The sequence below is a fragment of the Balaenoptera borealis genome, assembly GCF_965194805.1.
Source record: "Balaenoptera borealis genome assembly, chromosome: 3".
NCBI classification, from domain to species: domain Eukaryota; kingdom Metazoa; phylum Chordata; class Mammalia; order Artiodactyla; family Balaenopteridae; genus Balaenoptera; species Balaenoptera borealis.
Window position 1 is genome coordinate 182,856,028 of NC_138866.1, and position 21,998 is coordinate 182,878,025.

The 21,998-nt window shown below is 49.8% G+C and overlaps 2 long non-coding RNA genes across 8 annotated transcripts in view; one reads left to right on the forward strand and one right to left on the reverse strand.

Annotated features, from left to right (window-relative positions):
- LOC309626749 lies at positions 1-9,372 on the reverse strand. 5 transcript variants are annotated; one of them, XR_014243390.1, is made up of 3 exons: positions 9,263-9,372; positions 4,243-4,520; positions 1-2,553 (listed from the first exon to the last, which is right to left on the reverse strand). It is a non-coding gene; the product is annotated as an uncharacterized lncRNA (long non-coding RNA). The 5 variants fall into 5 exon arrangements; XR_014243391.1 differs by having other exon boundaries at positions 1-1,832; positions 2,427-4,520; XR_014243392.1 differs by having other exon boundaries at positions 1-1,832; positions 2,075-4,520.
- LOC309626748 overlaps positions 6,399-21,998 on the forward strand; it is a 25,767-nt gene continuing 10,167 nt past the window's right edge. The window contains exons 1-6 of one of the 3 annotated variants that reach the window (XR_014243388.1): positions 9,863-9,955; positions 10,495-13,708; positions 13,812-13,883; positions 14,232-15,658; positions 16,654-19,219; positions 19,977-21,748. This is a non-coding gene — a long non-coding RNA (uncharacterized lncRNA). Of the gene's footprint in view, positions 9,956-10,494; positions 13,709-13,811; positions 13,884-14,231; positions 15,659-16,653; positions 19,220-19,976; positions 21,749-21,998 lie in introns of all 3 variants that reach the window. The other 2 variants (XR_014243389.1, XR_014243387.1) reach the window with 2 other exon arrangements.

A 21,998-nucleotide genomic window follows, 5' to 3' on the forward strand; every position in this document is an offset into this window, starting at 1 on the left:
TAATGTCCTCAAGGTTTATTCATGCCGAAGCATGTGTCAGAATTTACTTCCTCTTTAAGACTGAATAATATTCCGTTGTATGGCTAGACCATGCTTTGTTTATCCATCCAACTGTCCGTGGACTTTTGGGTTGCTTCTTCCTTCAGGTTCAGAAGCCATCTCTTTCCCCATCGTTCTGACAGTTTAGGCAGGCTTGTCTTTTCCATAATCTATGAAGGTTGTAGATTTCCTTTATCTGCCAGGGCCGGCTATACTGGGGTTTACATAGCTTGCACTAATTTCCAAGCTCACTCATCCTCAGCTCATAGAATGTTAGAGCTCAGTGCAAGGCCTGCCTTCCCTCGGTTATAAAGAGAAACTGAAGCTGAAAGAGAAAAGGTTTAGGTAGACATGATAGAAATACTGTAATTTATGTCTGGCCATGTATTGACATACGATCTCTTCCTGTCCATGTATCTTTTTTCCATATGTTTGCATCTTAGACTGTAAGTTCCAAGGCTATAGGGACCATATGTATGATTTCTCTCCCTGCATCTTTACTGCTTCCCCAGAGGTGAACGCGTGTCGTGTAAGTACTTTTCGATGGCGATGAAACAAAGGAAGAAATGTTTCTGGAAGCAGACATTCTGGAAATTTCCAGAGAAATCTGTTCAGAGGTCAGAAGGTGACTATTCCTCTGTCTGAAACTGCTTTAAAGAACCCTCCCTCCCTGGGGAGATGATTCAGCTCACCCCTGCCTTTAAGCTCGGCCCAGATGCCTCCCTGAGGCTCTGCTTGGGGAAGTATTATCAGTGTCACTACCTAGGAAGATTTTTGCTTGGAGCAAAAATTTTTGTTACTTTTGGCAGATATAGCTAGAGAATGGCCAAGAAAGGATGTGACATGCAAATTCAGCAATTTAATTCTGAAAACCCCGTGGTTTCAAGGCTGTTCATTTCTTGTTAGAGCTTTGTTTTTCCTCTTTGCTCTTAACAAGTGGACTTCCAGGGGAATATTTCTTCTTACAAATTAAGGAAATTTTCAGAGCCAAATTTCAGGTCTTTCCTGATCTAAAATAAAAAACAATGAAAGGATAGTGGGCTTGGCTTTGAATAGTAGCCAGGGACACTACCCAAAAAGATGACTATTATCACACTTCCTAACAAAGCAATGCTATTTTTGAAAAATAAATTCTTTTGTTATTGAGGAAAATCTAACACTTCTATGGAACCTCTACTTGGAGGTTCTCGTAAACATAATTTTAACTTTTAGAGGAGATGGGAATGGCACAGTGCAGGGAACAGATTTCTTTCTAAAGCAAATTTGGAACCAAAGCTAGAGATGCAGGTATTACGGTATTTGACCCCATCCTCCTTGAGGTCTCCTGGTGTAATGAACTTAACTCGGTTGTCCTTGACTCCTGGCTCCTTGTCACCAAGGGGAAAGTCACCGCTTGAGTCTCAGCTTCCTCTTTGGTGAGATGGGGTCATCACACCAAACTCACTGCAATGCTGGGAGGATCAATTAAATAGGAGGACAAGAATAGCTAATATTTTTTGAGAGCTTACTATGTGCCAGGCACCTATGTAAGGACTTAACAAATAAGTTAAGGACTTAACACATATTCTATCATTGAATCCTCACGACAACCTCCGATGCAGAAACTATTTTTCTTCACCATCTTACAGACCCCTATCTGTAAGACTGAAGCACAGAGAGGGCAAGTTACTCACTCAAGGTCTCACAGCTAGTAAGTGATGGAACCCATGGTCAAATCCCGGCCATCTAGCTTCAGGACTGTGTACCCAGACACTGGGCCATGTTCCATGCCCAGACTGCATGCGTGGACGTATCTAATACAATGTCAAATATAGAGAGTATTCAATTAATTTTAATTGGATCTGAACAATTCAAGCACAAACCTATCATTTCTATACAGTGCAGAGACCTCAGCAGCTAAATACCAGTCCTATTTGTTCCATGAACATAGTCGAAGAAAAATATCTTAATAAAAATATACATTATTAACAAAATGCCATGCTGTCACACCTGGGCTAAAATAAATTCACAAAAAACCTTCAAATGATAAAACTACCTCTTGGGCATCAGGTGGTGCTTCCTTCTGTTCGCTGGATCCCAACTTCTGTATCCCTTCTTCTCCTACCACACCTCCTAATGAACAGCACTTTCTCAGTAAAAAGCTGTCTTGGATGATATATGCATTTCTGAGTACCCGTTTGGCTATTTATAAATAGAGTTGACCTTTATTTATGTTCCACTTATCTTTGTCCCCTATGTACAGGACACCATGCCAGGTCGATCTTAAAAAGATAAGGAAGATAAGGCAGGTCCAACGGGAAGCTTAAATCTTAGTGATAGAGTTATAAGCCTATGCAGAGAATTTGATGTACTAGCTTATGGCTTCTTTGTAACCTATATAAGCTTACCTGCTCTGAGCTGCTCTGAGGTACCACGGGGTCGCCCTCAAAGAAAGAGTTTCTTCTGACTGCAGTCAAATCTCTTTGAGTTCCACTTCTTCTCCCTAAGGACACCACCAGCTCTTTTCTCTTGGGACTTTATGAAAAGATAACAAAAGGGATTGGTTAAGTTGAATCTGATCTGCCTTATAGTTAATGGAGAAGCTACTGCTATTTTTTCATCCGGTTGTTATCATCTACGATGTGCAGGGCCTTTCAGATACAATAAGAGCCAAACAGAGCTCCCGCCTTCAAGAAGCCTACAGTCTGGGGCAGGGATGCCCCAAGCCGTGACCCGGGAGCTCAATTTGGCCCTCCACCTGTGTTTGCAAATAAAGTTTTATTAGAACCAGCCACACCCATTCACTGAAGGATTATCTGTGGCTGCTTTTGCAGCCTTAACAGCAGTTAAGTAGTTGCAACAGAGACTTTAGGGCTCAAAAAAGCTAAGATATTTCCTATCTGACCTTCCACAGAGGAAAAGTTGCCAATCCCTGGTCTAAGGGGAGAGTCCTATGAGAAGTGTTATATAACTGGCATATTACGTAACTTGTACATTAACCAAGTAGGATTATGATATGTAACCACAACACAATTGTGTTTTAAGATTTATTCAGTGGGAGAAGTTATTCTCCTGTTGCTGGATTAAAATTTGAGCTGTCTTGTGACTGTTTAAAAAATTTTTCTTAAATAATAAAATTCTGCCCATCATTTTAAGTTGTAAAATACAGTTCCCATTCTTGATGGCTAATCCCATGTAACAATAAAAGTGTCCAACGTCATGCCAAGTTGCAATTCCTTTCCTGCTGGTGGCCTGCCTCTTGGGAAATGGTTTCTTCAGTCTTTGTCCCCCAGCTTTTGTCTTTCTGGGGCTGGTGCAGGCTCGCAGGGAGTGGGGAGTGTGGAGGACGGGTCATGGGAGTAAAGAGAGTTTTTACTTAACTGACACGGTCATGACATGGCTCTGGGCTTTCTGAAAGTTGGCAGCTGTTGAAAGCTCTTTATCTTGTGGGGCACTTTTGAGGGTTGTTTGGAGACCCTGTTTCTCGCCCCCCCAATGCCCACTCCAGAGATCTCGTACCTGGGTGGATCCTTCTCTGCTTTAGTTAAAGTTTGATAACTTGTCCTAAGCTGACATCATTGGGCTGCTTTTGGTCTTGCCCACATCAGGTCCACGGAAAGCCTCTCATTCCATCTGTCCCAACAAACTCTGCACACGCAGGCTGATCCCAGAGCCTCCACCTCTGTTCTGATCTGCCCGTCAGCAGCTAGCTAGCCTGTCTTCTCACCCGTTTAGATTTCTCAGTGGACAGTCAGACAACAGCCTAGCCTACTGTGTCACCCACCCCCAAATCCAGGGACACTCCTGAAGTCTCTGGGGAAAAGCTGGAGCCACCTGTTCTCTGCAGGTGATGGGGGCACATCCCCCCACCTTTCCTGCTTTGGGGGGAGGCCTCCTAGTACAGCTTTCTCCAAAGAAATTGTTCTCACATATCCTCCTTCTTCGAATCGACTTTTGACTTATTTTAGAGCCTCAAAGTGAGGGCTGGGACTTGAGAGTTTAACCAGTTTTTGGTTAATCCTTTTTACAAGTTCCCACTTGGAAACTGGTACTTATTGGATCTTGGTGAGTCAGTCAGAACTTCCAATTTCATATACTATACAGTTAGACTGAAGGTATTCTGACCAAGCAAGAAACAGGTAAATCAAGGTGAAGTTGGATCCAGAGCTGAGTCCGGTTTCTAAGATAAAGAAGAAGAGAAATGAGGGCACTGCATTTCCATACCTGTGAGATGAGGGCTGGAAGCGCTTTTATCTATATTCTAGAGGTCAGGGTGACTTCATTAGTACAGAAGACTTGCGAGTATACGTCCGAGGGAACTGGCACTCGGTTATCTCTTGAGGGCAGGATATTAAGGCAGAGTGGACCTACTTGCATTTTTGAAAGTTCACTGTGGCCACAGTTTGAAGGGTGGATTGAGGGGATGGAGGTTGGAGACCCAGGAGAGGTTATTACGGTAATCCAGCTGAGAAATCATGAAGAGGTAAATCACTGCCCTGGCGCTGGGAATGGAGAGGAGAAGGCAATGGTCAAAGCAGTTCAGAGGCAATCCCTCCAGTAACAGATGATAGATTGGGTGTCCAGGGAGGGGTTAAAGGTGATTTCAAGTTTCTGCCTTGGGCAACTGGGAGAACTGTAATTCTGCCCACTGAGATGCAAAAGAGCAGATCTGTGGGGAAAAGGCACCTATTTCTTTGATGGCCAAGGAGGGCGTTTATGGAAGAAAGGCAGTGAAAAGATATCGTGGAATGGGTTAGACTAGGTTAGATGAACCAAAATATCCAGAAGGGAGGAAATTCTGAGTAAGGCTTAAACCTTAAACTGGAGTCTGTATTAATTCTTTATACCAGTAATTGCCCATTGGAACGTGGTTGCTTAATCTTCACCGTAGAAGATAAAATTACGGTAGTACAGTTAGATTATTGTGAGCGCGTAACGATTAATCCTATCTGGTAGTAGGAGGAAATGACATTAAAAACTAGGGCTTCCCTGGTGGCGCAGTGGTTGAGAATCCGCCTGCCAATGCAGGGGACACGGGTTCGAGCCCTGGTCTGGGAGGATCCCACATGCCGCGGAGCAACTGGGCCCGTGAGCCACAACTACTGAGCCTGCGCGTCTGGAGCCTGTGCTCCGCAACAAGAGAGGCCGTGATAGTGAGAGGCCCGCACACCGCGATGAAGAGTGGCCCCCGCTTGCCACAACTAGAGAAAGCCCTCGCACAGAAACGAAGACCCAACACAGCCAAAAATAAAAAAATAAATAAATTAAAAAAAAATACTACAGATAAAAAAAGGGTGCCATACTAATCCTTCTACTAAGTCTCTTTCTTTGCATTTTTTTCTATATTCTTTTTCATCTGCACACTCATTCCTCCTTTACATCAAGCTCCCCTGGGAGACTACAAATCACTAAGGCTTCCGCCACATACCCACCCCACAGGGACAGGCACATGATTAGGACAGCCAGTTAGAATACCCCAGCTCTCTTGCACCCCGTGATTGGTTCAGGAGTAACTCTGTGTCCCAAGCAGCACTAATCAAATTCTTCCCTTTGGTGGCTGTAAAGATGTTGGAAGAGAGCATCTGCCTTTCTGCCAGGACTCCTAAGCATTGCAGGGGGAGACTCTGTGGTTGCTGGGTACCATTTTGTCTCCTCGGATGAGAGCTTGAAGCAAACTCCAGCTCTCAGTTTCCCAGTTACACTAGCCGATACATTTCTCCTGCCCCTCCTCTAAAAAGTTTCTTAACGTAGTTTGAGATTTTTTTCACTTGCGAGAGAGCTCTGACAAGCTTCCTTTGTGTCAGTGGACAAAGTCCGTGGCCCTCCCATGTATCATTACATCATTCTTTTTTATAGCCAAGTAATAGTCCCCATTTTGGTTATCTATTTATCAGTTGATAGACATTTGGGGTGTCTCCACTTTGAGGCTATTATTAAAAATGCTGCTATGAATATTTGTGCAGATGTTTTAGTGTGGACATATGTTTCAGTTCTCTTGGGTATCCATCGAGGAGTCAAATTGCTGAGTCACATGGTAACTCTATGTTTAAGCTTTTGAAGAACTGCCAAGCTGTTTTCCAAAGTGGCTGCACCATTTTACATCCCACCAGCAGTGTGTGAGGGTTCACATTTCTCCACATCCTCACCAACTCTTATTATTATCTGTCTTTTTGACTTTGTCATCCTATTGGGTATGAAGTGGTATCTCACTGTGGTTTTGATTTACATTTCCATGAGGGAATATTTTCATGTGCTTATTGGCCACTTGTAAACCTTTTCTTGAAAAATGTTTAATTCTTTGTCCATTTTAAAATTGAGTTATTTGCCTTTTTATTGTTGGCTTGTAATTGTTCCTCACGTATTCTGGATACAAGTCTCCTATTAGGTAGGTTACTGTTTTACTTTCCTTATTGTGTTCTATGAAGGACAAAATTTAAAAATTTTGATGAAGTCCAATTTATTTATCTTTTGTCACTTGTGCTTATGGTATTATATCTAAAAAAAACCATTGCCTAAACCAAGATCACAAAGATTTACATTTATGATGCTTTCTTCTAAGAGGTTTAGAGTTTTAGGTCTATGATCCGTTTTGAGTCAGTTTTGCACCCTACTGCATCTTGCCTCTCTCTCTTTTTGTGCTTGTCCAATTGCACGATGATTTCTGGTACACAAGCATCCTAGGTATATTTTTTTGAGAATGTTAAAAAATATGGATCCCCAAAAGGACTCTGAGCTTAAATAAACTTGGAAAAGTTTGCACAGTAAATTCCGCTCTTCGAGATGCACGGTATGTACTTGCCCTCTGAAGGCTTGAAGCAGACAACAGTAGAAGAAACTGTTGTGTTTCAGTTCATCTCGTGCTTACAGATACCACAGTCTGTTGGATGCTGTGTTGTGCCCCCCAGATGTCCCCTTGGAGGAGGACTCACTGCCCAGCTTCTGGCAGTGCCCTTGGGGGCACCCCTCAGCTGCTGGCCAGCTTTGGTGATTGGCTCTGCTGAACTGAGCTACCTTGTCCAAGGTCTTGCTTCCTTCCGGGGATGGGCCACAGCCAAACAATGATTGGCCTGAGGGTGTAAAGGCCTGGCTGCTTCCCCACACTGAGGACAGCTTTGCAGGCTCACCTCATCTTCACAATCCCTGCAGCCCCATCTGAGGCCACCAATAAGACTGCACTGCCCCTCGCCCTCCCCGTCTGATCCTGCTTCCAGCCCGTCCCTTCTCTTCCGCAGGCGTCGATCCTAAGAGCATGCCCTCAGAATCTTCTTCTGTGCAAAAGTGCACCTCAGCAGCTGCTTCTAGAACCCAACCTGTGACCAAAAAGAATTTCCCAAACATATTGGAATATGGAATCTTAATTTGCATGAAACACCTACCCCCTGGGGAACATTCAAGAACACAATTTTGGGAAATGTAAATCCAGCAGAGGCAAGACTTGCAACCAAAAGAGCTGATGTGTATTCAGACTTGTCTGTTGACTGGCTATTTTGATCTTGATCAAGCTTCCTATTCTGCTGGAGCTTCAGTCTATCATCAATAAAATGAGCACAATAAAATCCACGTTCCAGGAATGCGAACAGGCCTACCAGTGCGTAGGTGATCTGTCCAAAAGGCTCCACTACGCAGGCATTTTTGCCTGGTTTATATACTACTATGTCCCAAGTGCCTAGAACTGTGTCTGGTACGTAGTAAGCATTCGATAAATATTTGAATTCATTAAGTAAATAACACACATCAAACCTTGAAAGTTTTTATCGAGGTATATTTCCAGTCCATATTGTTGAATCGGTCATTTGTGAAAAGAAAAATTGAAGATTATTTTCAAAAGATCTGCTTGCTGACCTTTCCTATACTGACTGGGGAGCCATAAAAATATTGGCGCCATTACTGCTGAGGTTTTGTGGGCAACGTCCCACACACCTTTAAGTGCAGCTACCAATTTAATTTGCTGATCTTTCCTGTAATTTTTGGTGTAGGTCATATTCTCAAGCAAATAAGCTAAAGAGTCACTTGCATTGACTATTGTATTAGAGTAAAGCAGGCTTCATAAAGTCCCAGTGAAATGAATTTTGAAGGCTTATTAATTTGAATTGTAAAACATCTTGAAGCTTACTGAGACGAATCAAAATGCCATGCCATGTTGGCCTGCTGTAGCATGAACAGGACAAGGAAATTCCAGCTTCATTTAGCACATCCCAAGGCTTATGTTGTGAGGAGTAATTTCCTACTGGCAGTGGCATCAGAGAGCAACAGTGAACAGAATTCTTCAAGGCGGCATTGTCTGAGTTGGACTTTATACATGATTTTGCTAAAAGACATAGTCTTTTCCCGTAGGAAGACTTCAGCTAACAGCAACAGGAGGCCTAACACCCTTCTAGAACCAGGAAAGGTTTGGGGTCTTGTTCTTGACTCTCAGGCATAATTTTGTGGGAGAAAAACACACCACCACAAACTTCTAGAAGAAGAACAAATAAAAGATCCATGTGGAGAGATCCCATCAAGTAGAAAAGGGACCCAGAAGGAGGCTACTAATTGTAGCTTGAGCTTGAAAAGACATCTCGAAGAAGCTGTCACCTGAATTGTGTCTTGAAGACTAAATATAATTTCTGATGGAGGGGTCATGAGGGAGGGGCATTCCAGGAACAGTACAAAGGGTACAATCTGGAAACCGATCGAGACAGGATACTGGTGCCAAAGGCTAATATGATGGGCAATGAGAATGCACCGATGGTGCTGGGAATTAAAGACTTACGAACATTTCATTACATGTGATTGGTCACTGAGTTAGGAATTATCTCTTCTAGTTCTCACAGTGTATCTCACGCCCCAAGTCCTCAGCCAAATTTTAGACCTGAGGGCAAATATAAAACCACATAGAAATAACATATCTGAAGTTCAGGTTTCTGGCAGATTTGCATCTCCAGAATAAAACCTTGAGTGTCAAAATAACTGAAAATGAAAGAGAAGGAGAGAGAGAGGAAAGAAAAAGAGGAGGAGAGGAGGAAGGGAGAAAAATGAGAAAGCAGAAAGGCCTCCAGGAAATCAGTAAGACCACATTGCAAAGTGCGGGTTTTGGAGTGCAGCAATCTAGGCTGGCCTCCTGATTCTGTCACCTGTTAGCTGTGGGGACTCACTAAGCCCATCTCCTCCTCACCCGCCCAGGCGCGGCCCGGGGGGACCAGACAGAAATGCTCTCAAAGCCTCTCGTGTGTGACCTCGGTGGGGAGCGCTCAGCCTGTGTTACCTGCTCCGAGGAGCTGCCCGCTGCTCGCGTTACCTCCTGGTACTGAAGCTCGTGGCTTTTCTCACAAGACAAGTTCTTCTGTTCTCACTCCGTGTGCTGCCTGGACTCAGATGAGAGTTTTGCTCACCTCGCTTGCTGGGCGTTGGGTCCTCGGGCAAGGACGTTAACACAGGGAGAGTCTCCAGGAACCGTACACGATTGCCAAGAGGCCGGCAGGGGAGGGCGGGGCCCGCAACGCAGACATGTGTCTACAGGACGCACTGCGCACGCTGGGCCACATCTTAAAGCATCAAGAGGACGCAGTCAATGTCGTAAGAGTGTCCCCGGGTTGGTATGAAAGGCTGAATTCCTTCATTCGGTCCAAGTACCTTCCATAACCAAAATATCAGGAATGACGTGGGGATGACAGAGATGAATGTGACACTTGTTTTAAATGGAGCTGGCAATAAGTCGGGCACTCTACACACAGCTCGGACATTTTCCATTCAAAACAGTCGAAATGAGCAAAAGTTTGAGTCATCTGAAAAAAAAGAAAGAAAACTTGCTTGCGGAGGAGGCTGTGGACGGCTGATTTCCCAGCAGCGTTTCACAATGAATCATCGGATCTGCTGTGCAAGGCGAGGGCAAGGTGCTCGTGGGTTGATTGCCAATTGAATGGGTTCTGCTTTGCTTTCGTTTTGTGCAATACAACAGGTAAGCACCATTTTTTCCTCCATTGGTAACTCAACTTCATCGCAGAGAACGGGTCCTCCCTCCCCATTCCCTGTTCCAACTCCTGGCACTGCCGTCCTGAGCCTTCCAGACTGGAAATCGGGGGCGTCTTCAAGTCTTCCCTGGCCCTCAACACCTCGTCCAGATGGTCAGCCCAGTCTACAAACCCTTTTCTGTAACATTTTGTCCATTCGTCCCCTTCTCTTCATTCCTACATAAGCAGGTAATTCTTTTCTACCCGGATGGTTGCAACAGCCTTTCAGAAGGCAGCTGTGCCCCATTATCCTTTAAATCCATTCAGTCCTACATCCTACCAGCAGGTGTTCATCCGAGAATCCGGCTGGGACCCACACCCTGACCATCAGCGCCTCTCATAAGGCACTCCCAGCCACTGCTTCTCAGCAACAGGGTCAAGGCCAGCTTCTCAGAAGTATTGTTGGAAGGGGCAGTGTCACGTCTGGGCAGAACACTCAAGCGCTGGGGTGAGACCCTCCAGAGCTTTTCTTTTCCTTCTCCCACAGTGACCGGCGTGCCCCAGACGGCAGCAACCCCACCGGCCTGAGTCCTGGGGTGAGGACGGTGTGCGATGCAGCCTGCAGCTGAATGTAACATGCATGGCGAGTCCAGCTTGCGGTCTTAAGCCATCGGGGTTTAGTGGTCGTTTATTACAGCAGCAGCGCTGAGTCCATCCTGACTGATGCAACCCTCCCAAAGGCTTCAAAGGATCCCCGTTACTTTGAAACTCTCTTTGAAACCTCTTGACACGGCATTGAAGGACCCTTGATGCAGATCTGCCCTTCCTGCTTGCTCCCCCAAGATGTCCCTTTCCACACTCTGTATCTCAGTTAAACTGGACCCGTTTCTGCCCCCCAAGACTCTCTCCACCTCCATCCCTCTCCTCACAGGATACCCTCTTAATATGCTTTTACCCCATGCTTCCCACCACCAGTCAAATCCCTTGCCCATCCCTCAGTACCTCCCTCAAACATACTTTTTTACATGTAGCCTTTGCTGATTTCTCCTGACGCCACCTTTGTCCCCTGCGAGCGTCTCTGTTCTCTGTCGCCCTAATCACTTTTTAAGGTCCTCGAGTGAGAAACCTGTCACCCTGGGCATTACGTTATCATTACCTGGAAGCCAAGCTCAGAAGCAACACCATTCACTGCTCCTGGAGGGGATTACTGCTGCTATGGGCTTTACCAGTGCGATGCCCCTAGCCCATGAGGGGCAGGTTTCCACCAGAAAAGCTCATTGTGGCTGATTCCTGGACAGTAAGGGATAAGTTTTTTCTCTGAGGTTTTTGTTTTGTTTTTAACAAGGAAGCTCTGGTCATGATGAATAAGCCCTTTAGAGGACACTATTTCTTTCCTTCTCTTTCTCACTTCCCCCAAAAAGAAGGGGGAAAAAAACCCCTGCAGGGTGAATGGAAGGTTTACGAAGATATCCAATTTTTCAGAATTTTCTAAAGCAGACCACAAATCAGTCTAACTGATTCCAGTTGTGGGCTGATGAGTCTAGGTTCACATGTTCTCCGCCAAGCAGACTGGGTCAAGTTTTAGCCAAGTCTGCATATGGTTGGTGTTTGGTACATATTTGTGATGGATTGACTGAGTTCTGTGTGCCAGATCCAGCCGTTTCCAAAGTGAAAAAGAAATAACGATGGCTCTCTCTTTTCCTGTGTGAAAGAGTACAATGTGTACAATATTCCGTAGGTCCCTGGGACTGGCCTGAACGTCTTCCAGCGTAATCAGATCCCTGATTTGTTCACGCTTACAGGATGTGGTAGGAAAGCAGAAGATAGAATGTTTCGATTCGACTCTCAGGCGCTAATTAGTCTCCGTGAAGCCCATGGTTTCTCCTGCCTCCTCGTTACCAGTAGGATCTTTAGAAAGGGAGGCCCTGACCTTCACAAGTGAACATCGATGTCCTGCAAGTCAGTGCTCCTAAAAGGAACTGACTGCATAAGCAGAAATTTACCGAAAGTATACTGAGAAGCTGAAAGAATTGGAAAATCTGAGAATCAGGTTGAGAGACGTCATTGCCACCCAGAAACGTCTCATCGTGGACCAGCCCAGGGTGAGACCCACCATCTCCTCTGTGGGTCTGGGGTCTCCACTTGCTCCGCCCTCCTGGCTGGAACTGTGATCACTTCTCTGCCCCTGGAACCTTGCTCAGTGGCCCCCCCGCTCCAGCGAGACTGGTTGCCTGGTCCAGTGTGGGGAGTGTCTGAAGGGTGAGGCCAAGGTCACAGGCCCACACTCTCAGTTGGCACTTGAGCACACGCCGTTCTCGGGGGGTCTCACTACTCACAGTTTGGGCCGTGGAGGAAAATGTAAATCTGGCATCGCTTGTCTCCCACCAAGACTCAGGGTTGGGGAACCTCGCTTCCCACAGGGAGGGGTTCAGACGCAAAGTCGCCAAGAAGAGTGACAATGTCCAGACTCCTTAAGCAGATAAGCAGCACTCACTGCGATATATGCCCGTGTTCTTTGGTCTATGAGACTCCTTCAGAAGCAACTGGGAACAGGATGTGAGGGGAGAGGCTGAGGTGACCCCCAAGCACGTTTTGGGGTCCCCCATGCAGTCCCAGCAGTTAAGGTGCCCGAGTGCCCACGTTGTACCCAGCATGGCAGGAGGGGACCCTCATTCTGTGGGGCTGTTTGTACCCCTGGTTGGGAGAAACAAGTCCACCTCTCAAACCAAATGGAGAATTAGGACGGCATTGCAAATTTTGTACCAACCTCCTGGGGACCTTGTGAAATGTGCAGATTTAAGGGTTGAAGCTGGGATCCTGCATTTCTGACAAGTTCCCAGGCAACGCTAGCGCTATAGTTCGTGGACGTATCTGGAACAGCTGAGCACAAAAGAACAGCATGTCACGAGTGCCACAAACCAGAAGAGCATTTGGATGGATCACAGCGCCACAGGCCTTCTCAGAGGGGAGATCCCAGCCTTGACAAGCAGGCAGGAATTCATTATGTAGCCTGGGTTGGGCCTGGATGTGTGTTACACCAAGTCTCGGTTTGCCTGGACTGTCCTGGTTTAAGTGCCAAAGGCCCTGCGTCCTGGGAACAAGTGACGTATTTCTCTGATATTTGCCCAGTAACACCACCCAAAGTCACACAGTCACTGCGTGTTATTTGCTTGACAGATTGGCCAAGTTTACACTCTGGAGGCTAAAGTCACAGGGAGTCTTTTTCACTTCTGGTCTTAGTAAAGGCTCGGAAAGGAAGCAGTGAAGCTCTTGATATTTTTCCCTTAATATCATTGTGATATCAATGTTCACGCCACTGTTTTACAGTGCTAGTGTTCTTGAGGCTTTCTTTTATTACCCAGAACATTTTAAATTCCTGTGCATATATTCCAGCATGCGTATGAAATGTCAGCACCACTGATGGAGGCCCCAGAAAAGGCAGTCTTAGTGCTGCTTGAACCAGGCCACCACAGTGCAGCAAACCAGCTGGGCCGGGTCAGCCAAAGCACCTGAATCAGCCACAGCCGCCGAGACCCCGCCATGTCCCCGGGTCACAGACAGGTTCAGGAAGCGGCTTGCTCCTCCCCTGGACAGAGGCCCATCCCACGGCGACGCTTGTCCTCAAGAAATGGGTTTATTTGCTATGATCGGCTTCCTCCTCACCCACAAGCATGTCTTCCATTCCTGGGGAGCCAGAAAGATGCTCAAGTCCAAGAAGGACCAGCTGCCCCTTTTCACGGAGCAAATCCTCCAGCCAGCTGGTAAGCACACGTGACCTGGGCACGGGCTGGGGGAGGTGGTGGGTCACCTGCACAAGCAGCACGCAGGTGCTGGTCCTGCAGACAGTGCCCTCCTGCTTCACAGCTTCAGCGGTCTCCTGCTGGTCTGGGAACGCACTCCTATTGGAACGTGGAAGCCCTGGGTTCAAGAACACAAGTCAGCCTGTCCTTCCTCTCCTGCCCCCTTCCCTTCTCTCCACCTCCTCCTCCTCCTCCCCCTCCCCTCCCCCTTCTCCCCTCCTCCCCTCCCCCTTCTCCCCCTCCTCCCTTCCCCTCCCTCCTCCCCTGTCTCCCTCCCCCACCCCCTCCCTCCTCCCCTTCTCCCCCCCTCCCCCTCCCCCTTCTCCCTCTCCCCCTTCTCCTCCTTCTCCTCCTCCTCCTCCTCCCCCTCCTCCCCTCCTCTCTCCTCCCCCCACTTCCCACCCCTTGACCCCCTCCCAGCCTCTCTCCTCCTCTCCCCTTCTCACCCCACACACACTTCTCGCTTTTCCCTTTCCTCCTCCAGAAGCTTGAGGGTGCCAGCTCCAGGTCTTGAAACTGTCACTATCTTTTCCAAGCTTGATCCCCCCCGGAGCTGAGCGGCCTGTGCCGGTCCATGCATGGCTTGTGGTTTGAACCCCTAACTCTCCGAGCCTGTGGCTGCATCAAGTCCTAACCTGCAACCCGATCGCAGAAATCAATGTGTCTCCACGGGACCTAATTGTGACACGAATCCCACGGTTCCCTGGACTCCCTCCTGGGCTTATCTCCTCTCCAAGCTACTCAGGGAAGTCACCCAAATTAGTTTTCACCGATTTTTAGAAGATGGTGGGCAAAATTGGGGAATAAGCTGAGGGCAAAGGAAGTCTACAAATCGACCTTTGTTTGGGGGAGATCGTGTGCTTTGGGAGCTGAATGTTAAAGAATTTGGGTGCATTTGAGACTCAGCGCTTGCTACAAAGATTAATCCGTCAGCTCTGCTCAAAGCCCAACCTTGACCTGGATTCCTTCTCCTATTTGGCCCTGGGCTCTGACCACTATCACAGGAGCACGGCCTTGGCTAACGAGCCCTCGCTGGCCTGGGCGGCTGCTGGACTCTGCACTCGGGAACTGTGACCCTCCAGTGGCTGGAGGGACCAGGGTGTGGATGGAGGGGCCGGCGAGGTCGCGATGAGTGTGTCCCAGACTCGGGCTGGCTCCAGACCGTTTCTTCCCACCTGGGAGCTGGCAGTTTCCGCTGAGTTTTTAAAAAAATATACAGAGTTGTCTTTCTGTCTGATCTTGTTAGAAGTTGCCATCCCCTTCTCTCTGGGGCCGCTTTCACCTTTGTGACTGGGTTTGGGCCCCTGATCTTTCTGTAGGAGGGGTTACTGTTCGATTCACCAGAATCTCACCGTTGATGGTGGTGTTGAGTGTTAAGTGCCCAGGAAAGCAGGGTCCTGGGGCTGCCGTGGGTTCCCACACCCCAGGGCAGATCGGCACGAGCTGGCTCGGAAATCCAGGAAATCTAGCAGCGCAGCCCTGCTGGGACTCACGGTGCCCCTTCAGGACTCTCTGCCAGAGCCACTCCCGCTCCGTCCTGGGGCCCCGGGCAGGCCTGGAGAGGCTGCGGGAGCCGGCTTAGAGGGGCACAGGGCTGCAATCTTGGCCTTAACGCGCATTAGCTGTGCAGCCTCGGTCAAGGTAGGCACCTCTCTGGGCCCACATTTACTCCTCTGTAAACTGAAGCTCAGAGTCTCTCCTTCTGGAGGGTGATTGTGAAGATCGGATGAGAGCCTCTGCACACTTCCTAGCCTAGGATCTCGTCGACGGTTGCAATAAGTGCCCAGTAACGGACTCTTCGCTTAGAGAGCAGAAGAGAGAAAGAGGCAGGAAGCAGCGAATGGTGGCGAGGAAACGGCAAAAATATCAGCAGAACAAATGCAGGAAGTGACCCTTAACCTCGAGCCTTAGGTATAGTGTCTGTTTGCATGAGGGATGCAAGCAGAAACAGCTTGCTTTTGGAGCCACCGGGGGCATCGGGAAAACCGCTTCTGAGAGCAGGGGCAGCGCCGCCTACAGCAGTAGGAACGAGGGCGCTTGATTTGTACAAAGGTCTCAAGGCCCTCGTAGGGGAGATGCCTGCCGCCGCCTACATACAGTGTTCGTGGCTGCACGTCTCCTTTCTTTCTCTGAGGCAAATAGCAGTTTTCTCAGTTTAGAACTTGGAGCTGATGGTTGGGAATGACAGGGTTCTTTAAACATTTTTCTCTCCCTCGATGGTACATCTGTCCCCATCTCAACTCACAGCCTCCCCTAGAAGAGTCCAGCCCTCTTGGAATTTCTCGTTACAATTCCAACCATCCCAGCTGTCGCTTCCAAGCACCACTATTTTTGCTGACAAGGGTCCGAGTGCCTGGGGACCTCTTTCATGTTGAGTCCACGCCCTTGTGCTGGTTACACAGTGGCCCTGGGCTGAGTCAGGCCTGCAGAGCAGTGTGTGTGTGTGTGTGTGTGTGTGTGTGTGTGTGTGTGTGTGTGTGTGTGTGTGTGTGTTGGGGTGAGGGTGTTGCCCCAGCTCCAGGCCCCAGCGTTCCCCCCACCCTGCTCTGTTCCCATCCAAGAAGGTAGCTTCGTGGCTTCAAGGCAGCTTGGAGGAGAGAGATTTTGCCTTGAAAAGCATTTCCTGTCCATTAGTGAAATCTCTCCACTCTCTCCCTCTTTCTCCCTCAGACCCAGTGTAGCTTTTTTCAACTGATCTCAACCAGGAAGGCTGAGTTTTAAGTCTACTCATTTATTTTCAGACAGATTCCTTTATGGGTGCCTCCTAGTGGTTTGGAGAAGGCACGTTCTTGCTAAGCACTGTCTCTAGGCAGGGTGTGTGGGGTATCAGTCTGAAAAGAGGTGGTGGGGTAAGCGTGGGCACGGCTGTGTGTTAATCATCTTCTTTCCCCTTTCCCTTCCGCAAGGCTCTAATTTTGTATCTCAGAACGAAGATAGAAGAGGGCGTGGCAGACACACACACACCCAACGTGTCTTCTCTTGAACATTTCTAGCACGGCGCTGCTATTTTTAAAGGGCACATGGATCTCTGCAGTGGCTGAACAACGCAGGGAGCTATTTGTGCCCAGCCCCGGCTTAACACAGGCCTGCCTGGGATGCCAGCGTTTTCAACTCCAAAGGGAAAGCACGTGCTCACCCACAAATGCTTGCCTGGGCCGGGGGAGAGCTCCAGCTGCAGGGGAGTTAGCTGCGTAAGCTCCGACCTGGGGGAGTCTTCTCTTGGCAAATGGGAGGCCACGGTGGGTCACTGGGCCCCGCTGCAGGCTCCTGATGACAATTAGGAAAAGGAAGCAGGATGCAACCCATAGGACAGAGGTCCTGGGGGGTCTTGACAACAGCAGTCAGCCTTTGCTCCTGTCCTATTTCCTGCCTTTCCCTCCCATCCCAGCCTCTCTGCCTCACTCTGAGTGAGAATGTCTTAGAATAGACCGTCTCTCTCGCTTCCCATTGTTAGACATCCCATCAGAAAAGCACAGGGGAATTGTGTTAGTCTGTTCGGGCTGCCGGGACAAAACACCCCGGACTGGGAGGCTTGAACCGCGGACATTTCTTTTGTCAGTTACCGCAGGCTGGAAATCCAAGGTCAAGTGTCGGCAGGTTGGCGTCTGCAGCAGGCCCCCTCCCGGGCTTGCAGACGGCTGCCTTCTCGCTGTGTCTCTCACGGCCTTTTCCCTGTGCAGGTGTCCCCCCGGCGTCCGTGCCTCTTCTCACGAGAACACCAGCCCACCCTTATGACCTCATTCAACCTTCATCACTGCCTTAAAGGTCCTACGTCCACACACAGTCACACTGGAGATTAGGGCTTCGGCATAGGAATTCGGGGGGAACACTATCCAGTCCAGGCAGGGGTGGTCCTGAGCTCACACGTGGACACAGCACAGCCCACAGATGCCCCTTGCCCCTGCGTGAATGTGGGCACGCTCCCATGGAGGCCCTAGCACACCACGGCTGAGGCACACGGGCACTTAACACAGGCTGAGGCGACCAGCGGGGGGCACACGTGGTAGGACGTCCGGGGACGCCAGCACTGGGCAGGACCCAGAAAGGGCACCTTTGCCCTTTAACCGGAACCCTGAATGGCCTGGAGGTTGGGTGTGGAGCAGATGTTCCCGGGCTGGACGGAGCGGGAACAGAGAGGAGCAGAGCCAGGCCGAGCCAACCCTGGACCTCGCCCCTGCCGCCTCCCGAGGGCTCCGAGTGTCCTGAACGGGCAGCCGAAACCCTGAGGGAGGCGACGCCTTCCGCCAGCCGCAGGTCTGGGCCCCCCGCCAAGGCAACGTGGGCACCCCCATCCCTGAAGGCACCAGCTCTGCGGGTCCCGGGGGCGCCCGGGGAAGCCTGCCTCGCGCCCTCCCCATGCGGGAGGGGAGCCTGGAGGTCAGCTCCGCGCCCCGCCGCCGTCGGGGATCCGAGGAGAAGCCAGCGAGAGGCGCTGCCTGGAGCCTGTGGTCAAAGACAGTCACCTGGCCTCGCCCCGCAGAGCTGCTGCCCTTGGGGGGAAGGAATCAGATGGAAAGAAATAGAGTCCTGCCCCCTCCCACGCTGCGGAGCGGGGTACCCCTCCGGGCTGGGGGCTCAAGAGAAACGCCTGGCCTGCGTTACCGCTGACGGCCAGCAGGGGGCGTTGCCTGAGGGCGGACGGGCGGTGAGGTTTCTGGTCATCACATCATCTCCTGCAGGGTAAACGGTAAGATACTGCAGAACACTGAAATAGCTGTCTTAGGAACAGAGTCTTAAATGCTCCCGTAAGTCTCCGAGAATCTCAGGATGCGTCGGAGGGTTACATTCCTAATTCTTCTTGTTTTCTCCCAGCGTCTACCTCTTGCATTTCCAGAGATGGAGTCTAATGGAGCTCCTGTTATCGCTCAGAGTAAACGCCGAAGCCCTCCTAAGGGCCGCAAAGCACTGTCCTGGAGCACCTCTGAGCACATCCACAAGGACCCCCGTGGGCCCCCCACTCTAGACCCTGGGTCCCTGCCATGCCCGAATGGCAGGCGTGCGTCATCCCAGGGCCTGTGCGCTTGCTGTGTCCGCTCCTGGGAGCCCCCAAGCCCAGATGTCCGCACGGCTTCCCCCTCCACTCCCTCAGGTCATGTTCAAAGGTCCGCTTCTCAGTGGCGCCCCGGCCGCCTGTCTGAACTCTCACTCAGGCTCCCGCAGCCCCAGCTCCTCTGCAGCACTTCCCGCACCGAACACCTCTGCCTCTTCCTTATTTATCGTGAGTCTTTTCCCCGTTAGATTCTAAGCTCCGCGTCTGGTTGGTTCCTCGCAGCACCTCCAGGGCCCAGGATGGCGGCTAGCAGATGCGTAAACAGTTGTTGAATAAGAATGCGTCCTTTTAAGTTAAAAGCCCATTTCTCTCTGTGATGGATGCAGAAGGCCAGCGTTGTTGGAAGGACTGACCTGCGGACTGGGATTGTGACCGAAAGTGGGTCCGGGCGCTCACCGCTCAACAGCCAATAAAGAAGCAAGGTTGGTGAAAAGGAAAGTTTGCTTTATTTTGGAGGCCGGTAACTGGGCAGCGGGAGGGGACAGGGGTGGACCCCTGTCCAAAGGCCAACTCCCCTCCACATCCCCCTGACAATCAGGGAGCAAGAGCTTTTATAGACAGAGAGAGGGGGCTCCGTGCAGAAACAGCACAGTCAGCTCTGACGGTCATCTTGACATTGGTCACGTGGTGATCTGACCAGAGTCATCTTGATGGTTTAAGTACAGTTAGTCTTTAGTTCCAGGGTTGCTTTGCTCCCATTTCTTGGAGGCCAGCTCTTGGAATTGTGGCAGCTTCTGTCATGGCTACAGTCTGGTCATCATGCGGTTAACTTCTCCCACCTGGTGGGGCTTCAGTACCTACAGGACGGCTCCCAGGACGTGGCTCAGAATATATGGTTCCTCCTTGAGAAGGAACTAAAGGTCCTTGACTCTGCTTAATGACTAAACTATTATTATTTGGTCTCATTTGAGTGCTTTCCTTTGTTTCTGCATCTTCTCCCTTCTCTGATTAAACTTATTCTTTGGCCAAAATTTGTCCACAGACAAAAGGCAGGCAGAGGACGTGGGGGAAAGACTGTAGGGTCCTGCTTTGTTTCGGGACGACCTTGGGAACTCCTTGCCTCCAGGGTGGGCGGTGACTCCCCAGCGATGGAGCTCGTGCAGACCTTGCAAACATCAAGGTGTGCAGAAGTACAGTGCTTTCCATTTGTCTACATATCACCTTGGTTTCTCTTTCCAGATCACATCCTGCTGGGACGATGGAAACTCCCCCTTTCTTCTCCCTGGGGCTGTGGCTTCTTTCACCCAAGTCCCAGGGGGCTGACATTCCACCAAGGAGCCAGGTGGCGGGTAGCATCTGGCCGAACTGTCATCTGCTCACATCAGCACCCCCCAGGATGTTCAGCATCTCATCTCGGCCTTTGCCCTTGGTCCACGCAGGTAGTGCGGTGAGATCCTGTGTTCCCCTTCACGCGCCCCGGCGTCCTGGGGGCTGCGTTACGTTCACAGCACTCGGGGTCACAGAGGCAAGTTGCTCCTTCCGCTTCATGCTGGATGAGCATGACAAAGGCCCAGGGTTGACCCACTGCAGGGACCGCTGTTCTCCTCCCAAGGGCTCTGCCTGGGAAGCAGGGGGCAGGACGCCACCCAGCTTTCTGAGACCCGCCGGGGTCTGATAGTCTCCTAACGTGTCCTCTGTAAAATCAGAGTTTTCTCTGGCTGGTGGCAGAAGGAGAAGTCACAGAGATTCGAAGCACGAAGAGGAGTCCACGTATGCTGTTGGTTTTGAAGACGAAGGAGCTGAGAGACCCCTCAGTGCCCCGCTGCAAGGACCTGGATCCAGCCAACGACCTGAAAGAACTCAGGGTGGATCCTTTCCAGAGGCCCCAAGAAGAGCCCGCCTGAACAACACCTAGATCTCAGCTTGGAGACCTTGAGCAGAGCGCCCAGGGGCACCACGGGACATTTGCCCTGCAGGGCTGGGAGTCTGTGAATGGCGGCTGTATGAAGCACCTGAGTCTGTGATGACCTGTGACACAGCAACAGAAAATGAATATGGGGACAAAAGTCACCGTGCCTGACGCTGAGAAGGCACTTAGCAAATTCCACGTGATTTCCTCTCCTTTTTGCTTCTTGATGTTTTGTAGATAGACTGTGCAGCAACAGGGCTCAGCAACGGATTCTTCAAATGCATTTCTCAGCCTTTCTCACCACTCGGATGAGGCCCACGGACCAGAAGTGGAAGTGATGGGTGCCCTTTCTGAGCTGAGGCGATTAAAATTGGGGGCTTCATCACCTCTTTCTTCTACTTTGCTGGGGAGCATGTGCTCTAGATAGTGCAGCTCCCAGAGCCCCAGCTCCATCCACCAGGCCCTGAGTGTCTGCATGGAGCCGAGGGCCCGCCCACCTGTGTCACTCGTGCTTTACATTTGTCATGGTGGCAGCGAGTCTTGCCCTGGTTAACACACGTGCGGTCGCCCCGTGAACACTGCTGTTGAAGCTTACAAAACAAAGGAGAAGGAACGCTTCATTTCAGAAGCTCCTTTAAATAGCAGCCTCTTCACTGTAGTTAAGTTTTTCTTTATAGGTCACTGTGATTGATAAGGAAGGGAAGGGTGGCCAGAGGAAAGGGTTTGGAAGCATTGCCAAGAGAAAATCAAACAATGAAGAGAGAGCCATCACTAAAAATAAGTCAGTGGGGAAATATTCGTTCTCTAAAGTCTATCCACAGATGTTTTCCTATAACCTTGGGCTTCTTCTAAAGAGTCAAGCCCATTTCTGAAAGCTTCAGCATTTCTGGCCCATCATCACTGTCTGATGGCCTGATCTCTGGCATCAGTATTGACCTTACCCCGCGAACATGTTGTTTCCACCTTCTCCCTACAGGTTTCTCTGGCTGCAGCTCTCTCTGGGCCCCTGTGAGCTCCACACAGACAGTGACCTTCTAGGAGATCAACAGGCCAATTCACTCCCTGCCCGAAAGCCTTAGGAAACAGCCAAACCCCACAGCACGTAAGAATCTGTGCTGCTCCTGCCGTGCCCGCTTCCCCCTTCATCTCAGGACACAGCTCTCTCTCACTTAACCCTCCCTGAATCCCGTTGATCTTTTTCCTGTTCCCCAAACAGACCTCAGGGTGTGCGTGCGGTTCCCTCTGCCGGGGGTTTTGGGCCTAATGCCCTTCTGCCTAAATCTCCCCTTAGGCGCTTGAAATGGTCCCGCTCCTGAGAGGCCATCCTCACCGCGGTACGCCCACCACGAGCC